Here is a 14,000-nt window from a genome sequence, read left to right as displayed (position 1 = left end):
GCCGCACCACCCCCCGCCCCCGCCTGGGCCTACGAACCCCGAGCCGCGGCGGCCGCCGCCGCCAGCAGCAGCTGCAGCAGCGGCAGCAGCCCCAGCCTCAAGGCCAGGTAGGGAGGGTGGGCGGCGGGGTCGTCGTGGGCCAGGAAAGGCCGGGGATGCGTTTGGGGCCTTCGCTCCTGTGCAGCGCCGCCCAGGGGTCCGGGCCGGGCGGAGAGCCTTCCACTCTTCTCCTAGCCCATGCCCGCGTCGGGAGAGGCTGCTGATGACTCCTATGAGGTGGTCTTGGGGTGGGTGGGGGCGCCCAGTGCAGGATTCTTGCCCGGGGCTGCTCGGGGACTATGAGTAAAAGGGAGGGCTGGGCGGGAGTCGTGGGTCTCCGTCACCTCGCGGGTCTTGGGCTCTCTCACATGGTGAAGTTTGGGTTCGTGCCTGAACTCGGCGATCAGGGAGACCCGGGACTGACTCCGGGGGGCCGAGGGGGGCTCTGAGGAGTTCCGGGCAGTGACATTCCATTGTATTGGAATGGACAATGTGGTTGGGGACCCCGGCAATGTGAGGGTGGGGGAGGCGCGAGAGGAAGAGGCGTCGAGCTGTGTCTCTGACATTGGGAGACCCGGGAGGGCTGGATTGCGGGAGAACCCCTGGGGCGTGGGGGCCCGGGAGAGGGCCTGGAGGGGCGCGAAAGCTGCGAAGGGGCTGGGTGACATATGTTTGCGGTGGTGGCCAAGACTAAGCTATTTCTCTTCCACGCGTTCAAAGTTACTGTTGGGTTTCCTCCCCTTTTAACAACAGCAGGAAGTAAGGGATCTTTTTTGCCTTCTGTATCTTGGGGAGACTAAGAGTTGGGAAGAAATTGGAGCGGGGGGTCAGCGAAGGCCATAAAGGTTGAAGAACAGAAGCATGCTTCTCCATCTCGGCTTCTGAAACCCCGGTTCATTATGTAGAGTGGGGTTCTGTTCAAGAGTTCATCTTTGCTCCATCATGACCAAGAGAATCTAAAATGTTGACTCTTACTAGATATTTAAGCTCGCGGGAAATGTGTAGTAGTGCCACACTTTGAAATGGTCCATTTGAATGATAACTGGAAGGCGTGGTCTGCTTTGGACGATTCGGGAGCGGGGTGTTTTAAAGCCACCTCTGCCGAACAATGCAGAATCTGGTAGGTGCAGCTTCTGATTACAAGGACCAGGGAATCCTGGGTTGCTAATGACTTCATCCTCAGCTACCAACAGGAAGCTTCGTGGCTTTATGATCTCATCAGATTTCTTCACTATTGTCACAACAGAAGTGAACTTTTTTTTACTTTATATATTACACTGTTCTAGATTATCTTCTTTGTTTTTATCAAAGTTCCACGTTCGTGATTTGGAAAATAATGTGTGAAGAGTAGCTGGTCTTTTGTCTTAAATACTACCTCGGGATTATTCTGAGAGAATGAGAAAAATTTGGTTCAAGAAAAGGGAAATAAGCTTTCTTAGAAAATTTTAGGTCCTTTGTTTAAAAGAGCTGGGATTTAAAAAATAATGTGATGTGCCAATTTGGAGCTAAATAATTGAAACTTTTCAGAAATAATCATAACTTTGTATTATATACAATTAAGACATTTCAAGGAGTTTTATGAAAAATGTTTGGCACTTTTCCCATTGATTTTTTTGATGCTAATTTTACTATCGTTTTTCAAGTGGCTTTTGCATTGAGTACGATAATTTACAAATTAAAATTACTTTCTCTTCAGTAAACAGTAATGATAGGTATTTGTGTATCATTTTTTATGTTTTAAATTAAAAGTATTAGGTAAATGGAACAATTTCTACCTAGTTATTTCTGTTATTTCTTTTAGCAGAATACTTCTGAGGCAAGAAACTAAAATCTACTTGTCATATTTTCCAAATGTTATTTATCACAGTAACAAAGAATGACTTCCCAAACACATTTGCAAACAGTAAGTAGATTCATTTGGGACACGTAATCTAAAAGAGATTTATTTTCTGTTTTTTGGAAGTTATTGATTCTTAAATGTTAAGCCCCCCCCCCTTTAAAAATATGTATTTTGGGGGTGGAGTCAACTAAATTTTAGCATAGAACATGCAGGTTTTCCCCCTCCCCCACCAACGTGCTTTGTTAACATCTTGTGTTAGGATCAGGCCATCTGTACAGGGCTACGCACACTTCTTAATTGTACCTCATTTTATTCTTCAAATTGTGCAATGTCCTCTTTCATTTCAGTTATATAGAAAATACTGAATCTGAAATATGGCCTGTAAGTCTTTAGCTATTCTGCATTTTTAGAAGCCTATTCATATTTTTATAACATTTTTAAAAGCTTTTTCATAATTCATATATCAGTTGAATGTTTTTGTTCCCCTTTGCGGCAGTTTCTTCTTGAAGGTGCAAATGAGTACTAGTGTAATGATATATGGATACTTATCCATAAAGAATTAGTCTGTCACCTTGTTTCCAGTAACCTATTCAGAAGTGAACAGATGGTAATGACATTCAGTTGTTACTGACATGGGATCTAACATCCTACTTTGTGTCTTTGCTTGGTCCTGAGATGGAACATTTTCATCAGTTGATGGGAAAGAACGTGGTAAACAATTTTTCATTACTTTGAAATAATACTTTTTTGGTATAACAGCTCCATCAGATACGAGGTATTTCTCTTGTTTTACAATTAAAAAATAAAGAGCTAATGGGAAACTCCATCATGGGGTGTATAGAGGGTTTTCTGAATATTTCTGAATATATCTGAAATACGTGCTAAGTAAATGGGAAATTCAGGGATAAAAATTGGTCCTATAAATCTCCATTTTTTTTTGGTGTGTTCTTCATTAGTTTTAGGGACTGAATGACTATATCTTTGCCTATCACCATGCATTTGGAAATACTTTTGTGGGGCTGTCTTAAATACCTTTGTATACCTTTTGGAAATAAGATGATCATCAGGAAGCTGCATACCTGCTGCCTTTTCTCTGCCTGTTATTTATATCATGTACAGAACATCAAGAGGCTGTTTCCATCATAGTGATGATAGATATGTTTGTATTTGAATATGTACCAGAAAGTGACTAAATAAAAATGCTTTGTTTAAAGTAGGTTTATATCTGTTTTTGTAATTTTGTCACTTGAAACAGTCTATTTTTTTGCCACCAGTTTTTAAAATTTCCTGATATGTAAGTTCTTTCTGATCGTATAGAATGTGTAATGAGTAGGGATAAGTACCCCTCCAAAAACCAGAAAAATAATTAGCTTCTCTAAAACTGGTCAGCTATCTTGAGGACTTTTGGGGTAAGTTTTAAATCTAGAGTTTCTCTCAAGGCTTTTGGGAAAAGATCTTGTAAGATCACAATTTATGAGTAGAGACAATCCCAAATTAGTGAAGGGTTATTTCAAACAAACTTTTGTTATTCACGAAGTATTTTCTCTTAGAGACCATGTTGTAAATAATAATAGATATATTTACTGAGCTAATTTGTGCTAGTTACTGTTTTAAGTGATGCATATGTGCATGCATACACAAAACACACACACAAACATGCTTAATCTTAATCCTCTGAGGTAGGTATTATTTTTACCTTTTATGAATGAGGAAACTAAGGCATAGAGGCATTAAGTATAACTAAGTCAAAGTATAATTAAGTGTAATATATTTATAGGCACCTAGTAAATAGGGGAGCTGGGATTTAAACCTGGGCATTGTGGATGTGGAGCCTGCATGTTTAATTACTATATTGGACTACTTCATGGTAAGATAGTCTAACAATGTAATCTGCCTATATTATGGGTTAAATGAGCTTTTATAGCTGGCCTAGAAACCTACCATCATTAGTATCCTTATTTCAGTGTTCATGTCACTGTTGACCTTTTTTTCCCAAGGGAAATGTGCTTTTTTTTTTTTATTCTTTTAAATGTTTATTTTTGAGAGAGACAGAGTGTGAACAAGGGAGGGGCAGAGAGAGAGAAGGAGACACAGAATCTGAAGCAGGCTCCAGGCTCTGAGCTGTCAGTGCAAAGCAATGCGGATCTTGAACCTATGGACCGTGAGATCATGATCTGAGCCGCAGTCAGTCGCCCATCTGACTGAGCCACCCAGGCGCCCTGAAACATGCTTTCTTTTACTTTCATAGCACTCTACTTTGCTGGTTTTCCTCTTACCTTTCTAACCCACTGCTTTTCCCTGTTCTTCATTAATTCTTCCTCTTCTGATCTCTATGTGTCGCTTGCTCAGGACTTTGAACTGATACAATTTCTTGTGCTTTCTCCTGAGGATAATTACATCCATGCTATGACTTTTGTTTTTTTAAGTTTATTTATTTATTTTTGAGAGAGAGAGAGAGAATGAGCTGGGGAGGGTTAGAGAGAATCCAAAGCAGGCCCACACTGTCAGTGCAGAGCCTGATGTAGGGCTCAACCCCACAAACCGTGAGATCTTGACCTGAGCTAAAACCAAGAGTCAGGTGCTTGACTGACTTAGCCACCCAGGTGCTCCATGCCTATGACTTTAAATACCATCTCTGGAGATGCCTATGTATATGTCTAAGGCACAAACCTGTTCTGATCACCTAATCACATAACCAGCTACCTCTCTGAGCTTTTACTTGGGTATATAAGGACCATTTAGTGATGAACTCCTGCTGTCCCCACCTATTTCACCTCTGCTTCTCTAATGAGGCCTGTCTCAGGAAGTCACACTTTTGTCCATATAGTTACCCAGGTCAACCTGGGACTTGTGTGTGCTTAGTCACCAATCCCTCCTGCTTTTTTTTTAATCTCTTAAATATATCTTGAAATTGTCTACTTTCTACTCCTTTCCTTTCTACTGCTCCACCCTGATCCAAGCCACCATTATTTTTCACAATAACTGCAGTCTCCTCCAAACTAAACAATCTTGAACCTTTTCTTCCTTCAGTTAACTCTTAGAGAATTCAGACTGATTTTTTTTTAAACATAAATTTGCTAGTTTGATTATGTTGCCCCTTTGCTTTATAAAACCTTTCCATGGTTACTCCTGCATCTTAGGATCAAGTTTTTAAAATTTATAAAAACAATGTATATGGCCCTGCATTTACTGGTCCATTTTAAATTCCTTGGGCCATTCTAAATTCCTTCCTACCTTAAAACTTTCATACATGCTGTTACCTCCACTTAGACAACTCACTCTTTCCCTCCCTCTTTACCTGACTTCTTAAGGTATTTATGTCAGAGACTCACTGCCTTCCAACCTCTGTCCCATGTTGTTTTGTGCAATGGTATATGTTTTCACACTGTATTTTAGTGTACTTTAATATAATTCTTAGAAATATCATATACTTATATGCTATTTATGTAATAGATACCTTCCTCTTTAGAATGCAAGTTCTTTGAGGGACAGTTTTGTGTACTGCTATGTATCTAGTACTCACTCTAGTGTCTGGCATATAGGTGGTGCTTAATACATATTTATGACACAAAAGCCTGAACTCTTGAGTTAGTTTGGGAATTGGAAGCCCTTTCCTTCCTGCTGCAGCTTCTACTCCTTGACCCTGTAGTAGGAACCAAGACAAAGGGCTTAGGACATTTGTGATTATCATTGGTTAGAAGTGAGGATGTGGGCTGCTGCTTGTTTTCTACGTTTCCTTGCTATGCTCTCTGGAACAATGAATACTAAACTGTATCTAGCAAAACTTAGTCCAAGTTTTTTTTCCATTCATTAAACAAATATTTGAGTGCCCAAAGTACATGAGACACTATTGCTTTATCCCAGATATTATATATTTCTTCAGTGAAAACTTGAGAAATCATTCATTTGTGCATTCATTAAAATGTATTGAGCATCTTTGAGTTTCTGTTACTGAGCTAAGTTCTATAGGCTACCAAAAAAAAAAAAAAAAAAAAGAAGACACTGCTTTGCCTTTCAAAGAACTTGTGATCCAAAGAGGAAACAGGATATCACTTGCTGCTTCTCTGCTTGGTTTCTAAATGTTGAAGTGCCCAGGGGCTTGGAGTTCCAGACTTTTTCCTTCTCTCCTCACTTATCCTGGGTGAAGTTGCCATACACATCATTTAACTTTCAAATTTATATTTCTATATTCATATCTAGCTACAACGGTGTCTCCGCATCATCTCCACTTGGGTATTGAGTAGGTATTTCAAACATACTATATCCAAAACATGGTTATCACCCTATGCCCTACTGGTCCTCCTTTAACCTTCCCAACCTCAGTAAATAAGATCACTTGCTTAGTAGTGCTGGCCCAAAAGACTGGAGCCACCTGTGATTCATTTCTTTCCGCCCATATTCATCCCCTCGGTAAATCCTGTTGGTTTGATCTCCATATCCATAATTTCCCACAGGACTATGAGTGTCTCGTATTGCTTTCCTTGTTTCCACTTTAGCCTTCTAGAGTTTATTAAACATGCAACAGCCAGTTAACATTGCAAAATACAAATCAGGTAATGTTGTGACCCTGCTTAAAACCTTCCATTGTTACTCAGAGGAAAATCCAACGTCTTTATCATGGCCTACAAGGCCCTGTGTGATCTGAGCCTCAGCTAATTCTCCAACCTCATTATTCTACTCCCCCTACCATCCTTCAGCCATGCTGGCTTTATGTCTGTTCCTGAAACATGTTAAGATTATTTGTGCCCTAGGAATTTTGCGCTGGCTGTTCTCTTTATCTGGTATTCTTTTCACAGGTCTTCCGCTTTGTTGCTTCTTCTGGACACCCAGGTCTTCACCCAGGCCTCATAAAGGCCTTCTCTGCACTATCTAAAGTAACCTCTCATCATTGCATCATATCATAGAGTTTTGTTTTCTTCATAGCATTATCACTGTCTGAAGTAGTTTTGTAGAATTATATGTATTGTTACTACCCTTTCCTCATCCCACTAACTACCACTAATAGAATGTATATTCCATGAGGACAGAGATCTTGTCTGTCTTGTTCACCTCTGTAGAAGGCAGCGTGGAGTAGTGGTTGATAGCATAAACTCTGAAGTCAGAATTTTTGGGATTCTATTTTGACTCCACTTGCACTATGATCTTAAATAAGTTTCTTAATCTCTCTGTGCCTGAGTTCCTTGTATAAAACGAGCATTTTTGAAAAAAAGTTTTAATGTTTATTTCTTTTTGCGAAAGAGAGCGTGAGCGAGCATGAGCAGGGGAGGGGCAGAGAAAGAGGGAGACACAGAATGTGGCAGGCTCCAGGCTCTGAGCTGTCAGCACAGACACCGGCATGAGGCTCAAACCCACAAACTACAAGATCATGACCTGAGCCGAAGTCAGATGCTTAACCAACTGAACCACCCAGGTACCCCAAAATGAGCATACTTTCCAGAGTTCTTGAAAATTAAATGAAATAACTCAGAAAATTGTTTAGAATGGCATCCACATTCTGAACTATATAGAATATTAGTTTAAAAAAAATTTTTTTTTAATGTTTATTTTTGAGAGAGAGACAGAGCGCGAGTTAGGAAGGGGCAGAGAGAGAGGGAGACAGAGAATGTGAAACAGAGATCATGACCTGAGTTGAAGTCGGACACTTAACCGACTGAGCCACCCAGGCACCCCTAGAATATTAGCTTTATTGTCAGCACTTAGGACAATGTCTGGCAGGCACGTTATAAGTGTCTACTAAACATTCAGCAAATGAATTGAAGCCCTGTAGTACTAAGCAGAATATTTGTTTCTTTTTAAGTGTTACCAAAATGTTTTGGGGACTTAGAAGGAAAAATTATATAAAGTTCAAGGGGATCATGGAAGCCTTGTCAGGTATATTACATACATCTGACCTGAATTATTGTTAATGTTGCATGAATAGAATAAGGGATGAGCATGAAGTGGGGGTGCCTGAGTGGCTCAGTCAGTTAAGTGTCTGACTTCAGCTCAGGTAATGATCTCACTGCTCATGGGTTTGAGCCCCGCGTCAGGCTCTGTGCTGATAGCATCAAGCCTGGAGCCTGCTTCAGGTTCTGTGTCTCCCTCACTCTCTGCCCCTTCCCTGCTCATTCTCTCCCCCCCACCTCTCTCAAATATAAACATAAACATTAAAGAAAAAAAAATTTAAAAAGGAGGAAATGGAATCAGACCAGTTAAGGGCTGATCCTTAAACTGACATAGCATCACTTACGGTCAAAGCAGTTCTGGGCCCAGTGTAGAGTTATGGGAGAAAGACTATACAAAGGTGTGTTTCATTGGGGAGGTCAGCAGAGTAACACTCTACCACAGTGTATTAGTGCTAGACTTGGACAGCTTTGATGACAGACTATGGAGTATAGTCTATACATCTCAATAGGAAGCTTTGAAAGGTTTTTGAGAAGGATGATGATGATATGAGCAAATAAGTGTTGTAGTATTATTTTCTCAGTTAAGTACATAATGCATTAGAATTGGCAGAGGTAGGGACACCTGGCTGACTCAGTCAGTTGCGCATCCAACTCTTGATATCAGCTCAGGTCCAGGGTTGTGGGATGGAGCCCCGTGTTGGGCTCCGTGCCGAGCATGGAGCCTACTTGGGATTCTCTCTTTCCCTCTGCCCTCTCCCCAACTCACTTGCTCTCTCTCTAAAATAATTTTTTTTTAAATTGGCATAGGTATAACACAGATACCAAATGAGAGGCAATTCATCAGTCCAGACAAGAGGGAGGTTGTATTAGTCAAGGTTCTCCAGAGAAATATATGATTTGTAATGGATATGGATGGAGTATATGTATGTATATATGATAATTGTGGTATCTATCCATGTATGATTTATTATGAGGAATAGTCTCACACGATTATGGAGGCTGAAAAGCTCCATGCTCTATTCTTTGCAGTCTGGAGACAAAGAAGGCCTGTTGTGTAATTCAGTCTGAGTCCTAAGGCTTGAGAACGAGGGGAGCCCATGACATAAATCCCAGTGTGAGGGCTGGAGAAAATGAGATGTCCCAACTCACACAGTGAGGCAGGAAACAGGGGGCAGTTTATTTCTGGGGAAAAGGAGGCAGAAACATGCTTAATCTGGGTACCCAGTGGCCAGTGAAGGTGACCTTGTCATCTTTTTTTTTTTTTTTTATTTTTTTTTTTTTAACATTTATTTTTTTTTGAGACAGAGAGAGACACAGCAGGAACGGGGGAGGGGCAGTGAGAGGGGGAGACACAGAATCGGAAGCAGGCTCCAGGCTCTGAGCCATCAGCCCAGAGCCCGATGCGGGGCTCGAACTCGCGGACCGCGAGATCGTGACCTGAGCTGAAGTCGGACGCTCAACCGACTGAGCCACCCAGGCGCCCCAACCTTGTCATCTTTACACCTGTAGGCATCTGTTTAATCTGTACTTAATCTCCATATAAAGATAACAATAAGATCATAATTTTTTCTAGCAGGATACAACTATCCTGTGTACAACTGAAAACCTGCCAGTCCCTTCCCCAGGAGAGAAGATTAAGTCCTTGAGTGATTTTTATTCTTCTTCTTGATATCCTATAACTTAAATACTGTGATGTAAAATTAATAATACTTAAGTACTGTGATAGAAAATCAGTACATCTTATGTCACATGATAAGGAAATAAGAGGAAAGAAAACAAATATACATGGACACAAAAACATAAGCAAAATAAGGAGGAAATACTCATGACAATTATAGTCCTGTTTCCTTAGCTGATTATATACTCATAGCTAGTATTATAACTACCTCTTCCACTACCCATTCTGTTTGCCTTCAGCAAGTATCTCAGCTGCCTGTGGTTCTTTACCTGGTCGGGTGACCCAACCTTCATTTCTAAAGGGCCTGTACCATTATGGTCCTGTTTGGACTTAGTTGTTTTAGTTTTCCGTTGACTTTAATCACAGGGCATGGTAATACTTGAGCATCACCTTAAGGGACTTCCTGTATTCCACACATACTCATCTTTGCTTGCGTTGCAGAGTATTTCAATTTCCCCTTGGTAGAGTAGGAATTCCTTTTTTTGTCTGTTGATTCAGAGGCATGAGAAGCCCAAAGTGGCCGAGTGGCAGTCTTAACTTCCAGTCCAGTAGAATCATTGTTGGGTCTCCTAATGAAGCATTTTTCCTGCTGGATCTTAGACCTCCAGGCCAGCAGAGCATAAAGTCACTGAAACAGGGAGTTTCACTTAGTGGTTCACTAAGGATGTTAATGAGTGGTGACACTCCCATTCTCTCCCTTGATTCCTAGGCCCATGAAAACAATACTAGGCAACAGGATGATGATTCAGAACATATACAGAGTTCTAGAGAACCTTGCCCCAGTCCTCAAGGTGCCCCAGTCCTAGTTGGTGCTTAAATAGTCTTCAAGAGGCCATTCCACCATTCCATCAAGCCATCTGCTTCAGGATGATGGGATACATGGTAAAACCAGTGAATTCCATAAGAATGGGCCCACTGTTGCACTTCTTTTGCTGTGAAGTGAATTCCTTCATCAGAAGGAATTCTGTGTTGGAATACCATAATGGTGGATCAGGCATTGGCATTCCATAAGTCCACAGATGATAGTTGTGGCAGAAATCCACATCCAGAGTAAGTATCTAAGCAACAACAAAGTGTTGCCCCTTCCATAATGGAAGCTGTTCAGTGTAATCAACCTGTCACCAGTAGCTGATCACCCTGCGGAATGGTACCATATCAAGGGCTCAGTGTTGTTATCTGTTGCTGGCAGATTGGTCACTCAGCAGTGGCCATAACCACGTCAGTCTTAACATGTGGAAGTGCGTGTTGCTGACCCCATGCATAACATCCGTCCCTGCCACCATGGCCACTTTGTTCATTAGCCCAGAGTGGCTGGTGAAGAATGTTCTCTGATATCCACAGACCAGGTCATTCTATCCACTTAATGATTAAAATCCTCCTCTGTTAAGGTCACCTTTTGGTAAACATTCACACAGAAAACAAATCTTCGATTTTTTTGCCCATTCAGGTGTGTATCCATATACTTTCTTTGTCAGCAATTTTCCAGTTATGTTCCTTTCAAGTCCCAGGCCATCCAGCCGAACCATTGGCTGCAGCACCTGAATCAATATATAATTGCTCTTCTGGCCATTTCTGTTTTCAAGGAAAATGGACATCCGGGTACTCTGCTTGATGTTCTGCCTACCAGGAAGATTTCCCTTTACCACTGTTCTTCAGGGATATCCCAGAAAGGGACTGTAGTGCAGCAGCTGTCTCCTTTAGCTAGTGCTTACATATCTTACAGATAGGTAAACCAGGCCTAAGTCTTTTCTTCCTCTTTCAATGGATTGTAAGGGTATAGGCTGGGAGAGAGAAGGCAGAGTAACAGGAATGGGGACCATGGGATTTCAGCCACTTGTTTTCTTTTTTTTTTCTTTTTTTTCTTTTTTTTTTTTTAAGGTTTTATTTTTAAGTAATCTCTATACCCAAGTTGGGGCTTGAACCTACAACCCTGAGATCAAGAGTCACATGCTCTGCTGACTGAGCCAGCCAGGTGCCCCTGGGCTACTTTTTTTTTTTTTTTTGGTAATATTTATTTTTGAGAGAGAGAGAGAGTGCGCGAGCGCGTGCACGCGCACAAAAGTGGGGGAGGGGCAGAGAGAGAGGGAGACAGACTCCGAAGCAGGCTCCAGGCTCTGAGCTGTCAGCACAGAGCCTGACATAGGGCTCGAAGTCACAGACCGTGAGATCATGACCTGAGCTGAAGTTGGATGCTTAACTGACTGAGCCACCCAAGCGCCCCCTTGGACCACTTCTTTTTTTTTTTTTTTTTAATGTTTTTGTTTATTTTTTTTTATTTACTATTTTTTTTAATTTTTTTTAACGTTTATTTTTGAGAGAGAGAGAGAGAGAGAGAGCATGAATGGGGGAGGGTCAGAGAGAGGGAGACACAGAATCTGAAACAGGCTCCAGGCTCTGAGCTGTCAGCACAGAGCTTGGCGAGGGGCTCGAACTCACTGATCGCAAGATCATGACCTGAGCTGAAGTCGGCCGCTTAACCGACTGAGCCACCCAGGCGCCCCTGTTTTTGTTTATATTTGAAAGAGAGAGTGCAAGTGGAAGAGGGGCAGAGAGAGAGCGAGATACATAATCCAAAGCAGGCTCCAGGCTCCAAGCTGTCAGCACAGAGGCCCATGTGGGGCTCGAACTCACGAACCACAAGATCATGACCCTAGCTGGAGTTGAATGCCCAACCGATTAAGCCACCCAGACTACTTTTTAATGTAACTTTTCCCTTCAGGGCCTGCTTGGGCCTGATAGGCTATGTACTATGTCCATTCGATGATAGAGTATTGCTGTGCATATCCATCTTTATGGCTTGGTGGATCAGATAACACCCAGTTTATGATAGGTATCTTAGGTCCTGTGGTAACTTGGGGGCCCATGGTTAAATGTTCAGTTTCTGTTGAGGACCAGTAGCAGGTCAAGAGCAGTTTTTCAAAAAGAGAGTAGTTATCTATAGATGATGGCAGGGCCTTGCTCCAAATCCTAAAGATCTATGGCTGTAATTCACCGAAAAGGGCCTGCCAAAAGTTCTAAATAGCAGCCCTATCTGTTACTGACACTTCAAGAACCAATGGATCTGTTGGCTTTTATGGCCCAAGTGGCAGAATAGCTTGCACAGCGGCCTGGGCCTGTTACACATCCTTTCTTGTCACTCAAAACCAGCAGTGTTTTGGGTCACCCAGTAAATGGGCCAGAATAACACACACCCGAGTAAGGAATATGTTGCCTCCAAGTCCCACTGGGTACATCTCATGCATCCTTCTTAGTTGTATGAAGCCCAGAGACAAAAAACCTATCCATCACCTCAGTAAGGATATTTCAACATATCCCATACCACTGGACTACTAGAATTTCACTGAAGTAGAATTTTGTATTTTCCACCCAGTGATATATAAATGTCTTACCAGTAAGTCTAGAGTATTTGCTACATCTTGTTCAGTTTGTCTAATCACCATAATATTATCAATGCAAGGTGATCAAGATCTGTGCAGAGTAAATTATGACGTAGAGCTACCGAATCAATATAGCCCTGAGGTAAGACAGTAAAAGTGTATCGCTGGCATTGCCAGCTGAAAGCAAACTGCTTATGGACAGGTATGGAGAAAAAGGAATTTGCCAGATCCATAGCTGCATACCAGGCACTAGGGAATGTGTAATAATTTGCTCAAGCAATGAAACCACATCTGGTACAGAAGCTACAGTTGGATTTGCCACCTGGTTAAACATAGCAATCTGCTGTCATTTTCCAAGACCCGTCAACCTTCTGTATAGGCCAAATACATATGAATGGAGATACGGTGGAAATCACCACCCCTGCATCATTCAAATCCTTGCCTTGGTAGCACCAATCCCTGCAGCCCCTCTGAGGATTTAGTATTGCTTTTGGTTTAATTTTTTTTGAGGTAGAAGCAATTCTAATGGTGTCCACTAGGCCTTATCCTCCATAATAACCCTCACACCACAAGTCAGGGAATCAGTGTGGGGATTCTGTGAGCTGCTAAGTATGTCATTCCAATGATGCATTCTCAACCTGGGAAAATAACCATAGAATGAGTTCAAGGACCCACTAGACCCATGTGAGATGAACTTGAACCTGACCTCCATAAGCCCCTACTCTTTTAAAAAAAAAAATTTTTTTTCACGTTTATTTTTTTGTGAGAGAGAGAGAGAGACAGTGTGAGTGGCGGAGGTGCAGAGAGAGGCAGACACAGAATCAGGAGCAGGCTGTAGGCTCTGAGCTGTCTGCACAGAGCCCGACATGGGGCTCGAACCCACGAACTGTGAGATCATGGCCTGAGCTGAAGTTGGATGCTTAACCGACTGAGCCACCAGGCGCCCCAAGCCCCTACTCTTGACTACTGGGCTACAGTGATGTTTTGGGTCTCCTGGAATTAACGTCAGGTTATAGCCCACATCCAGTAGTTCCTGAAAGGTCTGACATTATTTCCTTTTCTCCAGTATACAGTTACCCTGGTAAAAGGCAATACATACATAGGTCCCTTTGGAGAAGGCTGAGAGAAAGATTAACAGTATACATTTTCAGTAATGTACTGCTGTCCTCCCTCATGGGGAC

General features: G+C 42.0%; 1 protein-coding gene across 4 annotated transcripts in view; it reads left to right on the top strand.

Annotated features, from left to right (window-relative positions):
- QSER1 (glutamine and serine rich 1) overlaps nucleotides 1-14,000 on the top strand; it is an 84,619-nt gene continuing 70,619 nt past the window's right edge. The window contains exons 1-2 of one of the 4 annotated variants that reach the window (XM_040495512.1): nucleotides 1-107; nucleotides 1,844-1,942. The gene's annotated coding sequence lies outside the window, so the exon portion shown is untranslated. Of the gene's footprint in view, nucleotides 108-1,765; nucleotides 1,943-14,000 lie in introns of those variants that run through there. The other 3 variants (XM_040495514.1, XM_040495513.1, XM_040495511.1) reach the window with 3 other exon arrangements.

This window comes from Herpailurus yagouaroundi, unplaced genomic scaffold, assembly GCF_014898765.1.
Source record: "Herpailurus yagouaroundi ecotype Mexico unplaced genomic scaffold, PumYag 187, whole genome shotgun sequence".
NCBI classification, from domain to species: Eukaryota; Metazoa; Chordata; class Mammalia; order Carnivora; family Felidae; genus Herpailurus; species Herpailurus yagouaroundi.
The sequence above is the reverse complement of the archived record's forward strand: the minus strand, read 5'-3'. Positions and strand labels throughout refer to the sequence as shown.